General features: G+C 44.0%; 1 protein-coding gene across 1 annotated transcript in view; it reads right to left on the bottom strand.

Annotated features, from left to right (window-relative positions):
* Positions 1-12,729: 12,729 nt before the first annotated feature.
* The window catches only part of LOC123576756 (chondroitin sulfate proteoglycan 4-like), a 102,758-nt gene continuing 94,560 nt past the window's right edge, over positions 12,730-20,927 (bottom strand). Inside the window, exon 14 of the transcript XR_006701570.1 lies at positions 12,730-12,974. The gene's annotated coding sequence lies outside the window, so the exon portion shown is untranslated. The remainder of the gene's footprint in view (positions 12,975-20,927) is intronic.

The raw sequence follows: 20,927 nt of genomic DNA, 5'->3' as shown, positions 1-20,927 counted from the left end.
ATCTGGACCTATGACTGGCAACTGAAGTGGGTGTGTGTGTCGGGGGGATGTCTCCATTCCCCCCCCCCCCCACTGGGTCTTGTATAGTTATTGCCATGAGTTCCCAGGATGGGTTACAAGTTCTGGGTGTCTGCAGTGGCTCATCCTTAAACCTGCTTCCCTCAAAGCCTGTGAGCTATTAATCTCATCCTGTCTCAGAGGACCCTGGCTCAGGAGCAGTCAGGTTTCTGGAGTCACGGAGTATCTTGGATCTACATGTCTCTGATTTGCAACGCTGGAGAGGGGCTGATCTCTCAGTCCTCACAGTGACCAAGCTGTGTTGGTTTCCACAGAGAAACGGGGGGCATTCTCCTCTTCCCAACTGTGCATCGCCTACACCTGGATGTTGCATTGGTGATGCCTGAAATTTACAAAGTATGACAGAGTCTTTCAACGCCAGCCTGTATGGTGTATCGTTCTAGCACCTCTCTCCATGGGGTCAGGCTGAGGAGGAGCCAGAGGCTCCTGCACTCTGCTTTTTGCTGTTCTCTCTCCTACTCTTCTCCACACTCTCCGGGCATCCCTGCATGCAACTCTTCCTGGCAACTGCATTCTCCACACAAATACGTTCATGTAATTATGCTTCTGGGGCAGCCAGTGCCAAGGAATAGGTCTAGATTTCTCTTTTTGTTCAGCCAAGATTCCCACCCACTGATATAATATTTACCCCACAACATACCACACCACACGACACCACACCTTGTGTCGTTGGTCTTCAAGTTCTCCCTACCTATGGCTCCTTCCCATTGTACACGCCATGTTCAAGTCTTTTCCACCCTGCACTAAACAAAGACTTTCAACACACCTGCCCCCTTCCAGCTACTGTCCCATCTTCTCTTCTCGTTCCTTCTTTTAACCTAGTATTGAAATCTCTAGACATACCAGTATGATTTAAATTTTATTTTTGTTCATTTTTTTTTGTGAACATACATTACATTTATAACTAAAGAAAGTACGGTCTCTGTTATAGGTTGAGTTGTTTCCCCCTAAAAAGATATGTTTGAGTCCTCAGCCCTCATACCTCAGAATGTGACCTCATTTGGAAATAAGGTCTTTACAGGGTAATCAAGTTAAAATGAAGTCATTAGGGTGACCCCCAGTCCAATATGACTGTTGCCTTTGTGAAAAGGGGACACTTGGACACAGATACATACACAGGGAGAATGCCATGTGAACATGAAAGTGGAGATTAACAGGATACAGTGGAAGCCAAGCAACGCCAAAGAATGACAACAAGCCTCTAGAAGCTAGAGGGGGAAGCATGGAACAGATCTCTTCCTCACAGCCCTCAGAAGGAACCAACTCTGCCAACACCTTGCTCTCAGATTTCCAGCCTCCAGTGCTATGGGACAAAAAGTTTCTGTTGTATGAGCCACTCAGCTTGTGAATTTTTCTTCTGGCAGTCCTGAGACACTAATGCAGTTTCTGTATCCTCATGACTCAACTTTGATGAAGTCCTCCACCTTTTCTCTAACCACCTCAACTTCTTCTCAGTTATCAGCTCCCCAGTAACAGGCTTCTATCAAGTCTTCTCATCAAAGTCACCAGTAGCCTTCCTTGTCACTGACCCCCAGTGGTCATTTCTTCAGCCCTTGTCTCCCCCTGTAACATTTTACATGGTCTATCTCTTCCTTCTTCCTAAAACCGTATCTTCTCTTGGATTCCACAGCACTGCACTCCTGAATATTCTCCTAATTTTCTATTTTTTTTTTCTTAGTACCCTCTAGATTTCCCCTTCTTTTACCCTTTCCTTCAATGGAAATGCTCCTCAGGGTTCTATCTAGCATCTTATTTCATCACACTATCGCCCCTCCCCGAGGCCGGTTAGTGGCTAAGGCAGAGACTTAACCAGATTCAGGTGCAAATTTTGGCAACAATGATTCATGGAAATAAGGTGCGCTTCCCTTGGAAGACACACAATGTCTGGTTCTCTCTCTTTCTATGGCGTTAAGGTTTTATGGTGTTAGTGGCTATTGAGGAGCCCTACTTAAAGTCATCATTTACAGGTTTGCAAAATGGTGATTTTCTATCACTCTTTATTTATTCGTTCTCTAAAGAGAAGCTTTCCTTTTTCAACTATTTAGTTACCCTGAGGACCAATTTAGGAAAGGCAAGTTAAATTCTTGATTCTTTTATTTACAGTTTTCAGAACAATGAGTTCTGTACCTAGTACCTGTAAAGATGACAAATGTGGGTTTTTTTTTAAATTATAAACTTATAAATTTAAATATATCTGAGGTGTTTCAATCAATTTCAGATATTCTTATTGAATTCAAATGATTCTTCTCTTATAGTAGGAAGATCACTTCAAGATGGTTCTCAGATCTTGTTGTCATGGCCCCAGAGGTCTGTGATTAACTTCCTTGCTTCCTGGTATAAAAAGATGTTACAGGCTCTTCTTGTAGATTTTCTGTCATGGATTTGGATTCAGTTACTTCTCCAAAGAGCCCTCATATTTTCTTTCTTGAGAATATATTATTTTTAGAATAAATAAGAGAGCATTTCTGAGAAGGACACATTCTTTTTGTTGGGCATAAAGAGCTGGTAAGAAAAAAAGAAAATCAGGTATGTAACTAATTTGCTGTGCTAATTAAGGACTAAGATAGGTGAAATTTGGAATGGAGAGAAGAAATATTAATTAAATACAAAGAGTTAGAGCAATTCAGTTTCCCCTGTGCCTTGTAGAATTATATACCATTCTTTCAAATTTCCTTGTTTTAAAACTCTCTCAAGGTGAGGCAGAACTGTTGATTGTCCTTGACATACATTTTCTTTTTTCCTGCATCAGGAATCCCATTTTTTTTTTTTTTTTTTTTTTCCAAGCTCATAGCCTCTTGAACTAAGGTTGTAGAGCTAAGTATGGTGAGGAGACAAATTTCTACTAACGTAGAAGACAAACTGTACCAGGAGTTTTCTTTAAGTGAGGAAGTGAACTCTTTGTTCTCTTTTACACTGACTGGAATGCAGACACAGTGGCTGGAGTTTAAGTAACCATCTCAGAACACGAGGCAGTAGCAAATGCTGAGGATAGCAGAGCAACAAATTAGGAGAATTCTGGTTCCCTGATACTGTAGAAAAGGGATCAGCAAAATGTTTCTGTAAAGGAGCAGATGATAAATATCCCCAGCTTTGCAGGCCATATGGTCTCTTTCACAACTTGTCAACAATGCCATGTTAGAGGGAAAACAGCCATAAATAATATGCCATAAATGAGTTCCAATATGTTCCAACATGTATTCTAATAAAACTTTATTTACAGTGAAACTGAATCTCTTATCATTTTCATATGTCATAAAATCATATACTCTTTCGATTTATTTTCAATCATGAAAAACTATAAAAGCAATTCTTAGCGCACAGGCTTAGAAAACAGGAGCAGGCCAGTTTTGGTGCAGGGCGTGGTTTGCCAACCTCTGCTTTGGCACCATGAGGTCTTTGTTTACGGGACACGGGCACTTTTATGTTGTTTCTGGGAGATTGGGTTTGCTGTGACTCAACAGAGCTAAATCCCGGTGACACGTAGATGCCACAGCCCCTAAGGTACGCGACCCTCACATGCCCCCGAGGTGTCCTGTACCCCTTGTCCTCAGGACTCTCACTGACCGGCACCTTTGCTTCCTGTCCCATTTCCCCTACATTTCACTGGCCTTTCCATCGGAGCACTTCCTTTATACTCACTTGTACAGGGACCTTTGTCGGGGTCTGCTTCCGATAGCTCCAAACTTTGCAGTGGTAACTGTCGTGACTCAAAGACCTTTTTCTTCAGACTTTAATACGACAGCAGAAGCAGCGGGCTACTCCTTATATAAATTATACCCTGGTGCTCTAGGCACGACTCTTTCCCAGTGCAGCATAATGGTCGAGAGCAGGGGCTCTGGAGTCTCCCTACTTGCACTGAAATCCGATTTAGCTTTTCTGAGCCATCAGGCAGGATTCCTTATCTGTAGAGTGGAGCCAATGACCCATACTCTTCAGCACACAACAAATAGTCTATAAAGTTAGTTATTATTAATGTCAATACTAACGTGTTGTCCGAGGCACTGAGACACAACCACTGCTACTTGTGACTTGCAACATGGCATCTTCTTTCTAAATGATGGAAGAGCAAGTGGGAAGTGCTCTACGGAACACAGAAGAACCACCAAATGGGGGTTCTTTGTAGGTGATATTTGCAGATCAGAACCTCTAAGTCCAGTACCGATATAAAGAAAGGGACACATCCTGCTCTAAAACTTTAGCAATAAGTAAGGCAAATGGCTGTGCTCTGGAACCAGGCACACCGGGGCCATGATCCTGAACTGGCCACTCACTGATTCACTAGGGGTGTTATTAACTTACCCAGTGGGGTTGCCAGTGCTTGTCTCCTGAGGTTATTGCGCACATTAAACAAAACTGTGCAAATAAAGCCCTTAGCTACTCGCTATTAAGAGCTTTATTATGTACCAGACACCGTGCTATTATTATCCACGACCTGACTTCACGGACGAAAAGCAGGGAGATTCCAAACATTGCTCAGACACCTTTGTCCTGATGACATATGTGGCAGTGGGGCCGGATCCCAGAAGACCTTTTAGGGATAACCACCTGGCTCTTTCCTTGGCTGTAGAAGTCTACCTTCTTGGGTTAATATGTTTGAGCCCCCCCCACCCCCACCCGCCACAGGGGAACAAGAGGAAAATGAATGGCTCCCTTTCTGCTGAGAACAGGGGAAGTGCAGGTCCCGACACCCTTGGCTAGGCTCGATCCCAGCAATTCTGCATTGTAACCAGCACCAGCCACGCAGTGTGCTGCAGCCTTCACTGCGTAGCGGCTTTTAAGCTGCCAGTGTTCGTGCATCTCTCCCGGTGGAGACTGTGTTTGCCACAGCACAGAGCCGCTGTGTGGAGAAGGCGGACTGCGGGAACGCAGAGGGAAAACAAATCCCTTCTGTATGGCCACGAAACTCACCAAGGAGCCTTTTTGCCCTGCTTGGGGAGGGGGAGGAGAAAGGAAAAGGAGAAACCACACGCTCCAAGGGATTCAATCAATATTTGCAGTCTGCCTGACTCACCAACTTGGTCTGACCAAATAAGAACTACCCTTCTACCCTTATTTAAGTATTTCATAAATGATCAATAGTAGGATTGTCTTTCCACGAGCTAGAGAGTTCTAATATGGTGGCACAGAATTCTTTTTTTTTTAATTTGAACTTTTTTTTTTTTTTTTTTTTTTTTTTGCCACGTTCAGCAATTGCTATCAGATGCTGAATGTCTGTGGTCACACACTCAGCTTCCTGTTTATAAACGCGCTCTGTTTTCAGTGAGTCAGCGGTTTCTTGTTCTGTATAGAGGTATAGCTGGCCGTGTCAGGCCAAGGAGGTCGAAAGAGCTTTGTGAATGGCCCAGTGTGCATGGGCCTCTGGGCATCAGACATCAGGGTTAGTGTGCTCGTAGCTATACGCAAGTTAAAATTATTCTGCTCAGTAAGTTTGGTGGGTTCTTATCTGACTCCGAGCTTAACTGCTGTCAAAGATAAACAAAATCAGACACTAGTTAAAGTGATAAGGACAGATTTTAACCAGGACTAACTGTGGCAGTAGGGAAGAGAGCCTAGTGTGAACTAAGCTTGACTAGATTTATGCAGAGGTGTCTGGGCGTTTTAACGAGAGAACGGGGGCTAGAGAAGGGTGAGCCGGGCTCAGTGGAATCAGGGACCTGGAAGCTTTCAAAGGGTTGTTCAGTGTAAATAGGGCTAGGTCAGCTGGTCTGTCAGCTGGCGGTGATCAAGGTTGGGAGTCTGTCCTCCCACAGAGCCTGGGAGGCAGAGGCTGTATCCGTCCTGATGCTCTCACACTTCAAAGAGGGCCTTTTAGGTCCTTGAGAAGATACTCCTAAGTTGCAGGAGGTACACGTCGACCTCAAAGGGACAGTGGAAGGATTTCCAACAGCAAGCCCTTTTTAGTAAATGCCCTGAGAAAGGGTGGTCAGGTTTCAGCTGGAACAAATGGTCAGTTCTTTCGGGCAGCCTTGAGTTTTCTCAGGCAGGCACTTCAAGGGGATCAAGGTCATCCTAGGGATGTGGCCTTGAGCTGTTAGAAACCCTGTGAGTTTCTGTTCGAGTCTTTAGAGGCCAAGACTGAGGCCTGCGTGAGAAGAAGGCTCTAAGAAGCCTGGCTAGAGTTTGGCCAAGGAGGGAATCTTTGTCTCTGCGAAGCGGGCCAATGTCCGTCTTCAGCTACAGTCTTCTTCACTTCCCCTGGCACGGCTACTTCTCCACCTAGTGATCGGACCTCCTGTCATCCTCAGTGCCGGGCAGCCACTAGCTGGGCTGGGACTACAAATGTCTAATCTCCTTAAAGGGTATGTGGGTTCTGCACGTTTTCCTCGACACTTCCTCTCCACCCCTAGCTCTCGAGGGTCTGTTGGCCTGGATGTGGCTCTTATTACCCTCCTTTTACACAGCCCCCCTTATAAGCCAACTGTGGCGGCCTTCTCAATTCAGTTTATCCCCATCTCTTCCCTGGAAAAGCCTTCCCCTGATCTCTGAGATCTGGGTGTGGCGCTCCTGTGACACATGCTTTCCCTCCACAGCGTTTATCACCCTGTAGTGTGGCACCTGCTTGAGGTCCTTTTCCTCCACCAAACTATAAGCCATGGGAGGGCAGGGACCGTGTTCAATTGATCCTTGTCCTCCCAGCACTTAACCACAGTGGGTGCTTAATAAGTGCTTGCTGAGCAGCTGCACGGATGGTAGCTGTCCCTCGATGTATCCCCGTAGCACCCTGTTCTTAATGGGGTTTGAATCCCAGCGTAACAAATTCTGCGGTGTGGGACCTTGGGCGAGTTGCTTAACCTCTTTGCACCTAAGTCTTCTTGTCTGTAACATGGATGAAGGATGATATTCCCCTCACACGGCTGAGAACAGAGCCCGACACATAGTAACACTCTGAAAGTGCTATTACTATTGCGTGTTCTAAGATGCAGTTAGATACTCTCTGCCAGTGATTTGTTGCATGAATGACTGAATGAATCCATAAACGTCCAGCATCTCAGCTGACCCCTAGTCCTTGCTTCCTCTGCCCTCTGGGCAACATGTCAACATTTACCTTTACTGCTGCTGTTTTCTAACTTAGCAGCACACAGCACCCCTCCATTACCACCCCCCGCCTTGGCCCTACTGGCTAGTGCTCTGACTTGAAATAGGTGCTGGGTGGTGATGGAAGATGAAGGACAGAGCTGGTATCTGGTTGGGACTGTGCCTTGAGCCCCAGAAACTCCCTTCTCTATGTTTATGTCTCTGATTCTTCCCAAATTGTCTGGACTCAGGTCTCGCTTTCCTCACCTACCACACACTCCTCAATCCATCCCAATCTGGAGCCACTCACACATACACACACACACACACACACACACACACACACTCTCCAATGAAGCAACAGTAGCCAAGAGCACCAATGGCTCTGCATCAAGCAGGCAGACCCAGGACCTTGTTAGTCTACAGCAGACCATCAGTGGTATTGGCCAGACCTTCCCTCTCAGAATATTCTCCTTCTTTGGCTTCTATGACCCAAGTTTCTCCTGTTTCCTCCCTGCCTCTTCTCTGTCTCCTCTGCAGATTTGGCCTTTCTGACCCAACCAGTAGGAGCTTGGGCTCTTTCCTTCTCTTCCTCTGTGTTCTCTCCAAGGAAGTCTTGCTCATGCCCAAGGCTTCAAATACCACCTACAGGCAGATGAACCACAAACACCATCCTGCCTCTTTATGCCTTGAATGTATCTCATTCTTTTTAAATGTGATCTTATCAGAGAGGACTCCCTTGACTCCCAGAACTAAAAGAGCCCCATACCCCTTCCCATTCCCTAGCCCACTTGTCCTGCTTTAATTTTCCTCTCAGCACTTATGACCACCCAAGATATTCTGTATTTGTTTATTATCTATTCACCTCTACTAGCGAGTAAGCTCTGTGAGACTTTGTGGCAGATGTTACTCTAGGCACTAGAGACAGCAGTGAATAAAACGTACTAAGGTCTCAGTGAATATTTGATAAAACGTGTGGATGGAATTTAGGTTTCCAGCTACAATTCTCCTCCGACTCCAGAGCAATATATAGTCAACTGTTGCCTTGACAACGCTTCTGGGTGTCCCAAAGGCATCTCAAACTCAATCTCTCTACACCAATGCTGTCCACTAGAACTTTCTATGATGATATTCTATCTCTGCATGGTCCACTATGGTAGTCACCAGCCACACGTGACTATCCAACACTGGAGATGTGGCAATTGCGATGGAGGAGTTGAAATTTTAAGTTTCTTTAAATTAAAATTAATTTAAATAGCCACATGTAGCCTAGGAGCTACCATGTGAGGCAGTGCAGTTCTAGACTGAGCTGATGATCTTTCTCCCAAAACCTGGTCCACAGGCTTCTATCTTATCAAATAGCACCACCATCCACCCGGATAAGAGCGCAGAAAAGCAAAAGTCATTCCTGACCAGCTCCGTTTCCTATAGCAACCAGAGCCAATCCTTCACCAAGTCCTATTTATTTTGCTTCCTGGATTTCTATTTTTTTAACCTGTCCATTTTTTTCCATCTCTACTGCTACCCCAGAGGAAGATATACAATCTCTTATTGTGACTATTTCATCTCTCTCTCTCTTTTTTTTTTAACAGATGGTGGTTAGTGATGTGAAGGACAAGGGGGATGAGAACCACTTTATTATTTTTTAATGTTTTTTTTTAATTTATTTTTGAGGGAGAGAAAGAGAGAGGGAGTGCTCGCAGAGAGAGAGAGAGGGTGACAGAGGATCCGAAGCAGGCTCTCCGTCAGTGCATAGCCTCACGCAGGGATCCAACCCACAAACCATGAGATCATGACCTGAGCCAAAGTCAGATGCTTAACAACTGAACCACGCAGGCACCCCTCATCCCTTATCTTGAGTAAAGCCTCTTAACTGATTTGACCATCCCATTTCCCTTTCTCCGATCCATTCACCATATCCTACAGAAGTGACTTCAAATGTATGTAGTGTACCTTGATCACATTACTGTCACTTCTCTTTCCTACTCTGCTGCTTTGGATGGCCTGCAGGTTCCTGCAATGGTCTGAGTCTTGCCAACCTTTCCTGAAGTGTTCTTTCTGAGCTCTAGCCACAACGGCCTTATTTCCATCCTGCATTTGGGCCATTTTCCTTTCCAACATAGTGTCTGTTTTCCCTAACCACTGGACAAGGTCAAATCCCTATTACATGCTCCCATAACACCAAGTATCACTCCTCAGTACTTTTTTTTTTTTTTTAATTTTTTTTTTCAACGTTTATTTTTTTATTTTTGGGACAGAGAGAGACAGAGCATGAACGGGGGAGGGGCAGAGAGAGAGGGAGACACAGAATCGGAAACAGGCTCCAGGCTCTGAGCCATCAGCCCAGAGCCTGACGCGGGGCTCGAACTCACGGACCGCGAGATCGTGACCTGGCTGAAGTCGGACGCTTAACCGACTGCGCCACCCAGGCGCCCCACTCCTCAGTACTTTTATAGTCATTTAATAATTAATTAATATTTATCTTTCCCACTGGAAAGTAAGCTTCCTGGAGCAGGGACCTCTTCTATTTTGTTGACCACTTGGTAATATCAGTCTAATAGTAGAAGTTCCATGACTATTGGGCTCTACCCTGGAGAGGTGAAGAATGTTAGCCTTACTTGCCTCTGGATCCAGGCACCTTATGATGGGCGGATGGCATAATTATCCATTGCAATCCTGCCTTGCCTCTCTGATTCCCAAACTGAAAATGAGACCCCTGGGTGCTTGGCCACCCCTGCCTAGAAGGACAGGAGAAAACAGTGAGGGACAATATTGAGTTAATCGTTTACTCAAATAAGACTGAGAAAATCCATGACTGTCATGTTACCCTGACTGGGCAAGAATAAGATTTCTTCTGCAGAGAGAAGTCTGGGCACAAAAGCCAGGTTCAATTACAGGGAAATCAAGTCATTTTTGTACACCTACCACAAAGGAAGATGTCTAGGTCATGGCCATCATCTATTCTGGGCCTTAGTTTCCACATCTGTGAAGTGGGGTGTTCTCTAGACCAGTGCTTCTCTGATGTTCTGTGTGTGGTCACCTGGGAATCCTGTTGAAATGTAGATTCTTTTCAGTGGGGATGAGTCAGAGTCTGAGATTCTGCATTTCTAAGGAGCTCCCAGTTGTTGCTAAGGCTGCTGGCCCTCTGACTACACTTTGAGTAGCAAAGGAATGGAGACAATTCTAAGGCCTGTTATTTTATGGTTATAAATTATCCAGGGAGAATAATCACTGAGGACCAGCCTTGAAAAACCAGAGATAGCTTTCTAGTTAAGCTTCACATCGAAGAGATGTGTTATTTTGAAGGAGAGATGTCTTATTTTTGAAGAATAATCCACCTCTCCCCTCCTCCTTGGCCTCCCACCCTCCCCACCCCAATCCTGCCATCTTTGCTTCCTTATCATTGAATAAATCTCTGGCAAAAATAAAAAAAAAATGACAATGCTTCCAGAACCAAAGCTGAATGCATAAAAAGACCTTAAGAAATATGTTTTGGGGAAGGGAAAAATATAGTTTTTTGATAAACTTTAAATGAGTGATTATGGAGGATGGGTGTGGGGACTTTGAGTATTTTAGGGAAAACTGGGTAAAGGATGAAACATCTTAATAACCCATGACATGAAACACTGAGACCGCATATCCTGTTGACCAGTTCAGAAAATATGTTTTGACCCCAAATATTTAAAATACAGATCCTTACAGAGAATCCATGGTAAAAGATCCCTGCAAATGTTAGTTTGCTGGAAGTTGTCAGTTCACTTCCCCTGGGGGTAGAATACACGGGCTGTATGCGTGCACGTGTACTCATATATTCATGCACACCCATACACACACGCTCCACACTGCACACACATCTACACACACATACACTCATACACACACACACGTTTCCTTAAACTGGCAAGGAACGAAAAAACTAAATAAAGAAACTGCTAAGGAACTAAAAAGAATGACTAAGGAATGGTTTTTAATAGAAGCTTTACTTCCTTCCTCACAAAATTATTGGCTCTCTTCAGTTCCCTTCCTTCTGACCACCCCAAGTGAACCTGGGTGCTGCAATGGCCCCAGGCTGCCTTCAAAAAACCTCCTTTGGCTGATGATCCCTGGCAGCCTCAGAGACCCAGACCCAGGTCCCCCAGTGACCATCTGTAGTAGATCAGCAGGGAAAGGCAAGCAGTGGGTCTGTGCCTCCCCCACAGAGCATTTTGTGGGCCACAGGGCTAGGGCTTGGTGTGCGGGCTCCCAGGCTAGGGCTGCCTTGTGGAGACAAACTGCTTTCAAGATCTGAGCTGGCTCTGGTCAATGCTAAGACGGATCAGTGTTAAGTCATCTACTCTTTGAATCTTGCATGAGCCCTTAGGTGGAGATTACAGACATACCCACCTAGTTTAATAAAAGAGAGACATATCCACCTAGTTTAATAAAAGGGCAGAGCACCCACACAAGGACTTTCCATGTGGTTTGGCTCAGGCAGTGTAAAATAATGGATCTTAATGGCTGATACTCATTAAGGACTTATCAGGTCATACACTCGGATGGTCATGTTCACAGACTAACTTCTGGAATTTTCGCAACTCTATGAGGTAGGCAAAATGATTAATTTCCGGAGCTTTGTTCTCCACAGAGAATAAAGAAAGGCTAAAAGGATAAAGAGTAAATCATTTGCCTGAAGTTTCTTCTGACACAAGTAAGACTTAAAACACCAACAAACAAATCCAGGACAGGGCGTTAGCACGTAGTAAGGGTTAGAAAAATGTTAACAATTATTATTAAATATTCACCTATGCCATCAATCAACCTAGTAAAAACAATTGTATGAGGGAAGTATTATCACCATTACTTCCAAGTGAAGAGAACAAAGCTCTGAGAAGGCTTATCACCTGCCCCATCAGATCTTCCTGTAGCGGCCAGCTCTTCGAGCTACGTCACAGCTTTCATTCATTGTTCATGCTGCCCGTCTGCAAGGCAAACCTCATGGCCACTCTTTCAGGCTGGTCATTTTCCCAGTCAGATACTGACAGGCCGACATCCCAATTACCTTCCATTTATTCTCCCTGGAGCTATTCTCAAACCTCAAAAGATTTTTCAGAGAAAAGAAGACTTGGGCGTATAGCCGCAGAAGGCTGTAGATATTTCCTTAATTTTGATTCTCATAGGGGCTTAAATCTGCGATATTTGCAAGAATTTTTTTTCTTATTGGTCTTCACTTTTACTGTTTATTTTAATTGGGATAGAATAAATATGCCCGCCTAGCTCCAATCATAGCAGAGTTGAAATAACCCTCTGCCTTGAAGGATTTTAAGCACGACCAACCCTCCACCGCCTCGCTTTTATTCTCTAGAGTGAAATAAGATAATGCACAATGCACACACGGGCTTGGCCCTTCCGGCCCTATGAACCCTTTTCATCTACTGGGATCCAGGATCTCTTGATTTAAAATGCATAGAATTCCTGTATGCAGAGCAAGTGAAACCCTGCTGGCATATTTTCAGGTTTAACCCTCAGCTGGCAGGGAGAAAACCAGTCCTCAGTCACACCAGGAATATTCTAGGAGTTTTGTATCGGTCCTGACAACAATCCTGCTGGACTGTGTGGAAATGAGTATGTTATACTCCGAGCCCTGTTGTCTTGGATGAGAGATTTACCTTCTCTGGGTCTCGATTTCATTCATGATACCTACTCAGGTGATAATGGTACTAAGCAAAGGTAGACCCGAGTGTTGGCCTGAGTGTAGCTGTACAAGGATGTTGAAGTAGGTGATGACAGAGGTTGCTTCCAGATCTGTTGACAAGTGGAAGATTCTGTGAGTGGGATAGGTTGGCAGAGTTCTTTCTCTTTGTCACGTAGGCTCCTCTGGGGTGTGGTCTTGCTCTGTCAGGGAACTGAGAATCGTAGAGGAAAACGACAGTGATGAGTCTGGAGGGTTCTCATCTGCCCTCGGTAATCTCTTCTGGCTTTGAACCTCACCCTTACTCCCACTACCGTCTGTGCTCTCCTTGACTTGCTAGCTGAACATCTCCACTGCACAAACCCCTCCCCTGCAAAGCCAAGCTTAAAACACAGCTGACCCAAAGAAGTTCGAAGAAAGAGGCAAGATCTGAGCTCCTCATTCTTTGGCTGGCTCATCCCCCTAGGTTGAGCTACTTTGGGTCAGATGAGTTTTTTATTAAAGTGTTAATGTATTTCTCAAGGGACGCAGTGTGCCCGCAGCACATCTGAAACCGGGTGCTGAATGAAAGGGTCCTGCATGCAACCGCATCTGCTTTGCATTACGTTATGCTCTGCAAAAGACAAAAATACAGCCCTATCAGTCTAAAAATACTTCCTAGTTGTTAGCCAAAAAATGCATTTATTCTTGGATTCATAAAAATGCAGGCCATGTGAAATATGTGGGGAGCATGCACTCTCATAAAAAAAAAATTGACCAAAGAAAGAGAAGAAAAAGTTAAACTTTGAAAAGCCTTTATTGAAAGAAAAAGAAGGTAGATATGGTCAGGTTTGGGGTGAGACTGGGAAGCAGAACTGGGAAAGCTTTGTGACCAGGGGAAAAAGCACACTTCTGAGGTCCAGGCTGCCTCTGCCCTCCACTCCCCTCCTGGGAAGGCCCTGCGCCCTGGGCCAGGTTCTCCACTCTCACTGCTTTGCTTTGGGGGACCTAGGAAGGCCGGAGGCAAGAACCATTCACAACCCCAAATCTCAGCATCGTGATCTGTGCACTGCTTCTCAAAGCTCCTACAATTTGAAACAAGTTTTTTTCCCCTCTAATCCACGGTGAATTGGTATTTTTACAGGTTACAATAAGAATGATTTGATTAAAAGATGAAATGAAAAAGACACATACAATGAGCCCCCATTGTTGTATTACGAGATTCAACAGACATAAAATTACACTTCAAGATCATTTTTTTAAATTTTTTTTTAATGTTTATTTATTTTTGAGACAGAGACAGAGCATGAGCAGGGGAGGGGCAGAGACAGAAGGAGACACAGAATCTGAAACGGGCTCCAGGCTCTGAGCTGTCAGCACAGAGCCTGACGCGGGGCTAGAACTCAAGGACCGTGAGATCATGACCTGAGCCGAAGTCGGACGCTCAACTGACTGAGCCACCCAGGCGCCCCTCAAGATCATTTTTTTTTTTTTTTTTTTTTTAAATTTTTTTTTTCAATGTTTTTATTTATTTTTGGGACAGAGAGAGACAGAGCATGAACGGGGGAGGGGCAGCGAGAGAGGGTAACACAGAATCGGAAACAGGCTCCAGGCTCTGAGCCATCAGCCCAGAGCCCGACGCGGGGCTCGAACTCACGGACCGTGAGATCGTGACCTGGCTGAAGTCGGACGCTTAACCGACTGCGCCACCCAGGCGCCCCTCAAGATCATTTTTAAAAAGGAAAGAATTAGTGTAGAAAGTCTGAACACACATCACAATGTCTGTAACTTATTTGATATGCAGCAGTAACAACTGAGTGCCACACTTGGGAACAGCACTGGAACATCAAAGAGTGTGGAGATGAGAGGTTTGCAGCCCAGCCCAACGCCACCATGTGCTAAAGGTGTACCCTTGGGCATTAATAACCATTCTGAGCCTCTGATGTCTCATCTGCAAAGTGGGATAAGACCTTCTTATAAGGACAAGGAAGGACAGAGGTAAAGTGCCTGGGAGTTTGGCGTTCAATAAATGCGACCAAGACCTAAACTACCATTACCATCTGTGTTAATTTCCTAAGGTTGCTGTAATAAATTACCATGAATGTCGTGGCTTAACACAGATATATTCTCTTACAGTTCTAGAGGTCAGAAGTCTGAAATGAGTTTCACTGGGCTAAACTCAAGGTGTCTGTAGGGCTCTGTTCATCCTGGAGGCTCTAAGGGAGAATCCATTTTTTTGTTTTTTCTACCTTCTGGGGGGCTGCCTGCATTCTTTGGTTCATGGCCCTTTCCTCCATCTTCAAAGCCAGCAGTGTGGCATTTCAGATCTCTCTCTGACCCTGACCTCTGCAGTCTTCCTCTTCCACTTTAAAGGACCTATGTGATTACAGTAGGGCACTAGGATAATCCAGGATAATCCCTTTATGTTAAGGTCAGCTGATTAGTAAACTTAACTCTATCTGCAGCTTGAATTCTCCTTTGCCAGGTAATATCCATATTCATATTCATCTTGGCATATACAAATTCCTGGGGATTAGAATGGCAACATCTTTGGGGGGACATTTTCTGCATACCCTAGCATCTAATGTCATTCATTCAACAGACATTTACTGAGCGCTCACTCTGGACGAGGCAGAGTGCTGACCTGAGGATTACAATCAGATAGAAGGCAGGTAGGTCCTGAGTTCATGGAGACTGTGCTTTAGAGAAGAAGACAATTACACAAATTACACAAATAAGAAGATAATTACACAAATTATGAATAAATACTAAAGAGTTAAAGTATATTATGAGTGCATTTTCTGGGAATCCTGATGTCAACCGAGGGAAGAGTTCATTCAACGTATGTATAAAGACACTGTTCTGTGTGTGTATTAACAGATGATTGAATGGAAAGTGCTTCAGGTCACCTATATCAGAAAAATATGGAAAACTTATTAAAACTGCAAACTCGCAGAGTACAGGGCCCAGGAATTTATATTTTGTGTATATATTTGTATTTTATACATGCTCCCCCCACCCCCCACCCCACCATGCACACGGTGATTTCTCCCTACATGAGAATCTGAGAAGCAGCATTTTGGTTTCCAAACTGGGCTTGGTCAAAAGAATCACTGAGTTCCACCGTCCCCCTTCAGGTCTCCTGAGTCAGATTCTTCAGGGAAGGGACCTGGGAATCTGCATTTAAAACCAATTGCCCTCCCCCCATCGCCAACACATACACCAGTGATTCTTATAATCAGACAAGTTTAGAAGCACAAGTGTAGTGGAAAGAAATAACCAGTGGCCTGGGAATCAGGAAGTTTAGCTTTTAATCCTTTCTTTTCCTACTTTAGCCAACTCAGAACTTCAGGATCCACAATGGTAGTATTCAAACAGTGGTCTTTGAAAAAAAATTTTTTTTTAACATTTATTTATTTTTGAGACAGAGAGAGACAGAGCATGAATGGGGGAGGAGCAGAGAGAGAGGGAGACACAGATTCGGAAGCAGGCTCCAGGCTCTGGGCCATCAGCCCAGAGCCAGACGCGGGGCTCGAACTCACGGACTGTGAGATCGTGACCTGAGCTGAAGTCGGACACTTAACCGACTGAGCCACTCAGGCGCCCCTCAAACAGTGGTCTTTGAATGGGACAATTTTGCCTCCCAGGAGAGATCTGGCATTGTCTGGATACATTTTTTATAGTTATGACTGTGGACAGAGGAGGAGAGGATAGGAGATGTGTTGTTGGCAGCCCAGGGGTGCTACTAAACATCCCACAATGCACAAAGTGGCCCCCACACCAAAGAATTGTCCAGTTCAAGATGTCAGTAGTGAGCGCCTTGGTTGCGAAAGTCTACATTTAAGTACTGATGAGGAAGTGTTCCCAGGGAAAATCCATACAGCAGAAGGAAAAGGAGGAGAGAGCGGGGTTGAAGGACAGACAAGGGTGAGGTGCCAGGCCATGGCTGGCGGGGAAGCTCTGGATAACAGTGTAGTTCCCACCTCAGAGCCTTCCTGGTCTGAGGTGAGGGAGCTGGAATGTTTATACTCCTGTAGATCAGTCACAAATTATGGACGGCCTCTGATCCACAATTCTGTGCACGGGCAAAGTGAGCTTTGGCTCCAGCTTGAGAGCACCTTCAGCCAAAGACTCAGATGCGGGTTGTTGGGATTCAAAGCATCCAGGAAGCCCTGGAGAGGATAACAGTGAAGGGGGATGGGGGGTGAGGTGGAGTATTGACAATTCTGTTACATTAGAGCACTAGTTTCCAAACTTCTTTTTCACTACAAATCTTTACTAGAAAAACAAAACAAAACAAAAACTCTTCTAAGAAGTTCTATATATAATATAATATAATATAATATATTCTATATATAAAGAAGTTCTATATAATATAATATAATATAATATGCAAACATGGAGTTGCATTGGTTGAGGAAGAGTGGCGGAGCTTAAAAAGAGAATGAAAAAAAGATGACCGTATCTTCTTTTTATTTGGGATAGCCTCTGCCTAAAATGAGTTAATAATGCAAACACACTTAAATGGCATTTACTGAACGCCTCTTATGTACTAAAAACTGTTCTTCTTATTATTTTACATATTGAAACTATGGCTACTGGTATATTATCATTTCCACTCTAAATTTACTAAAATGTACCAAGTAACAGGTTGTTTAAAATTCAATTAATTATAACCTAAGTGATTTTATTTACTTGGATGCCGATTTGATGCTTCAACTTGTTGCTGCCTGAATAAAATGACACTATATTGTATTTTAAAAATCTAGAAAACTGCTGATGAGCCACAGGTGCTTAGAAAGTATTTGAATGCCTAGCCACAATACCCATCCCTTGGGAATTTTTAAATCTGTGAAAGAATTTGAATATTTCCAGAAAGTACTTCGTTTCTTAGCAAGAATATTCTGAGTAACATCACGATGGGAAACCAGTAAGGGTGGGATTTGGGATAGAGAGATCTTTGTCTTATTCAGTATTTTTATTGATGACTTGACAATTATTATTTTTTCTATGTTTTTATAGAGTTAAGCAGTAGGGAAGCCAAGGAGAGATGAGTCCAAGTTATTTAGGATAAGCTTATCCAGAGAAAACAACGGGTCAAAAATAATTGGGTCAAAAGCAGACAGGTTAGCATATGGTCAAATGGCATTTTGATAGAGAATGAATATTCCTGACTCCAGAACTCCTTCCTCGTAGCAAATCTACCTGGTGGAAAACCATAACATCCTTAGAAGAGAGGAGCTCCCAAGCCTTGCCTGGGTGGTACTTGTCTACTGGAGTACCCGTGGTATCTGTAGTCACCCCTGGAGGACATTAACTACTTTTCTGTCTTGGGTCATCAGGCAGGCCACTGTGTCTTAGGATGCAGGGTGGTGTGGCAATATGATGCATCAGAGAACAATAGAACAAATGGCAAGGGAGGAGGGCGTCGCTAGGCCTGACATCTGACTCCTCAAAAGTCCCTAGGAAGCATTTCTGTCACACATACACTCCTTACTTTTCTGAGAAGATGGAAGAATTGAGACTGATGGTGTTCCAGATGTTCTCCAGAACCCACTGCTGGCTAGTGTACATTTGACCCACACTTTGGCCCGCCCAAGAGGATCCACCAACATGAGCCCTAGACCATTTGGAAATTTTGCCAAAGTTAAACAACATCCTTTATGAACCAAACACAAACAAACAAACAAACAAGAGAAAAAACAAAACGAAACCAAAAAAAAAAAAAACAAAAAAAAACTTTAACATCTAATAGCAGTGGGATTACTACTTCAAAATTCAACTTAATATTGGCAACAGTGATGAAAAATCACATTGTTTCTTTGAAGATGCACTTAGAAACTTGTAGAATTTTCTTTTTTCTCCTTCTGTGGTGAGTAGAGGGACTGAGAACACAGTAGCCAACTAACGAGCACCATTAACTGATTACTTGCCTATGAGCTACAATCTTCCAAAGGGTTCTGCTTTTCCAACGAAATGAAGGTCAAGGAGCCACAAGATTATTTTATTATTTCAAGAGAGCCTTCTTATTCTCTTATTACTCAAGCGCCTTCCAGGGGAAGAATTTTACCTGAAACAGGCTCTTCTGAAGTTGGATCAAAGTGCTTCAGTTTGTAAGAAGGGTTGAAGATTACTTGATAGAAACTGATACACCAGCCATCTATAGGAATGAAGTACTTCTCTTCCACAGCCACCAAAAGTACTGTAGTCAGAAGCCCTCAGTGTCAAGCACTGAGGTGAGTTATCCAACACCCACCTGGAAAAGGGGATCCCATTGCTGGTGGTAGGTGATCCCCAGTACCCTAGTACTAGGTAACAATGCATTTTTTAAGACTTCCGACCAGGGGCGCCTGGGTGGCGCAGATGGTTAAGCGTCCGACTTCAGCCAGGTCACGATCTCGCTGTCCGTGAGTTCGAGCCCCGCGTCGGGCTCTGGGCTGATGGCTCAGAGCCTGGAGCCTGTTTCCGATTCTGTGTCTCCCTCTCTCTCTGCCCCTCCCCTGTTCATGCTCTGTCTCTCTCTGTCCCAAAAATAAATAAACGTTGAAAAAAAAATTTTTTTTAAATAATAATAAAAAAAAAGACTTCCGACCAATAATGAACTGGAATGATTTACTGGTGGAAAGGAATTCATCAGGTGGTGCTATCTATCAGACATTTGAGAAATATGAGGGAAATAATAATTTTAAGGACAATGGCACTGAATGGCTGTTGGTAAACTTGGTGATATGGAAAAAGATAATGAAAAGCTAAGTGTGGCTAACTGACAATTATAAGCTAACAGTGAATGCTGCAGAGACCTTCCTGGTAGCATATAAAGAGGTATTGTCTCCTACAGCGGGAGGGCTGAGAAAGCTGGGAAACAGCCCAGAATTTGACATAGTAGTTGAGCTACAAGGAAGGTGGAAGGTTAAACTCCCGACCAAGACAGTGTATTGTGCCAAGATCAGGGCACTGGCTGCAAAAGAATGGGACTTGGACACATGGGATAGGAACATCTAGGTTGATACCCTCTCTCCCCCACCCAGTATGGATTCCCCCAATTTCTCTTAACCTTCTAAACCTGCAAAAGTCATGCCATTGCTCTCTGCTAAGGGATAATATGGCTGCCTTACTTAACAAAGATGCAGAGGTCTTTCTCCCATAAGGCAACATGCAACTCACTCACTCCAGAATCTGCCCTTACACCCCTCTTGGCCACTCAATAAATAGGGTTAAATCATAACATGATTGGGCTTTCCAGCTTTATATAGTATGTTGACTCTAGCATGACCTCTTCTCTGAGCCTTTTAAATACATTTCTACAGTATGCCTTGGCAATATCTGGCATTTTTACCTCATTTGGTTGAGCCTTCCTAGTATTATGCTCAAAACATCTCCTGGGGTCTTCTCCAGGTTATTTAGTCCTATATTCTGGGAAAGAGCTCCCAAATCAATCAACCCTCCCTTACCCGCCTTTCTATTTCACCCCTTAGAGATGTGGCAGTCATCTCATCTCCATTTAATTCACCAGTCTGCCTCCTGCAGGAACCAGACAGATCCTGAAGGATGACAGTGGATGGGCACAAACTCAACGGAGGAGTAGCCCCAATCACAGCTGCTGTGACAGCTAGAGCGGATCAACACTGTCTTATGTTCATGGATGGTATGGGTCATGTATTCTTTTACAATAATATCAGAAAAGAGAATTTGATGTTTCATTTTGATTTGGAATGTACAATGGTATGTGTTCACTATCTTGCTCCAGTTCTGTGTCGACTCTCCCATTCTCTCTTCAACTCTAGTCTGAAAAGATTCGGACACCCCATGGAACCTCACATTGGTTTAGTCTATTGATGGCCTCATATTAATCAGAGCAGATGAGCAGGAAGTGCTCAGTTCACTGGAGGCCCTGGTGAGACTCATGCACACTAGAGAATGTAAGATAAATTCTTTGAAGATTCTAGGGTGTACTACTATATCAGTAAAATTTTTAGGTGCCCAATAGCCTGAGGCAAGCTGGGACATACTCTCCAAAGCAAAACAAACAAACAAACAAACAAATAATTAATTAATAAATTAATAAATACTTCCTGTACCTCCAACCATTAAAAAGTAAGTACAACAACTGATAGGACACCTCAGATTTTGGAGGGAGAAGTGCCCCCACATAAGAATATTGCTCTAACTGGTAGAGCGGGTGACACGA

This window comes from Leopardus geoffroyi, chromosome A1, assembly GCF_018350155.1.
Source record: "Leopardus geoffroyi isolate Oge1 chromosome A1, O.geoffroyi_Oge1_pat1.0, whole genome shotgun sequence".
In the NCBI taxonomy this organism is placed as follows: Eukaryota; Metazoa; Chordata; class Mammalia; order Carnivora; family Felidae; genus Leopardus; species Leopardus geoffroyi.
The sequence above is the reverse complement of the archived record's forward strand: the minus strand, read 5'-3'. Positions and strand labels throughout refer to the sequence as shown.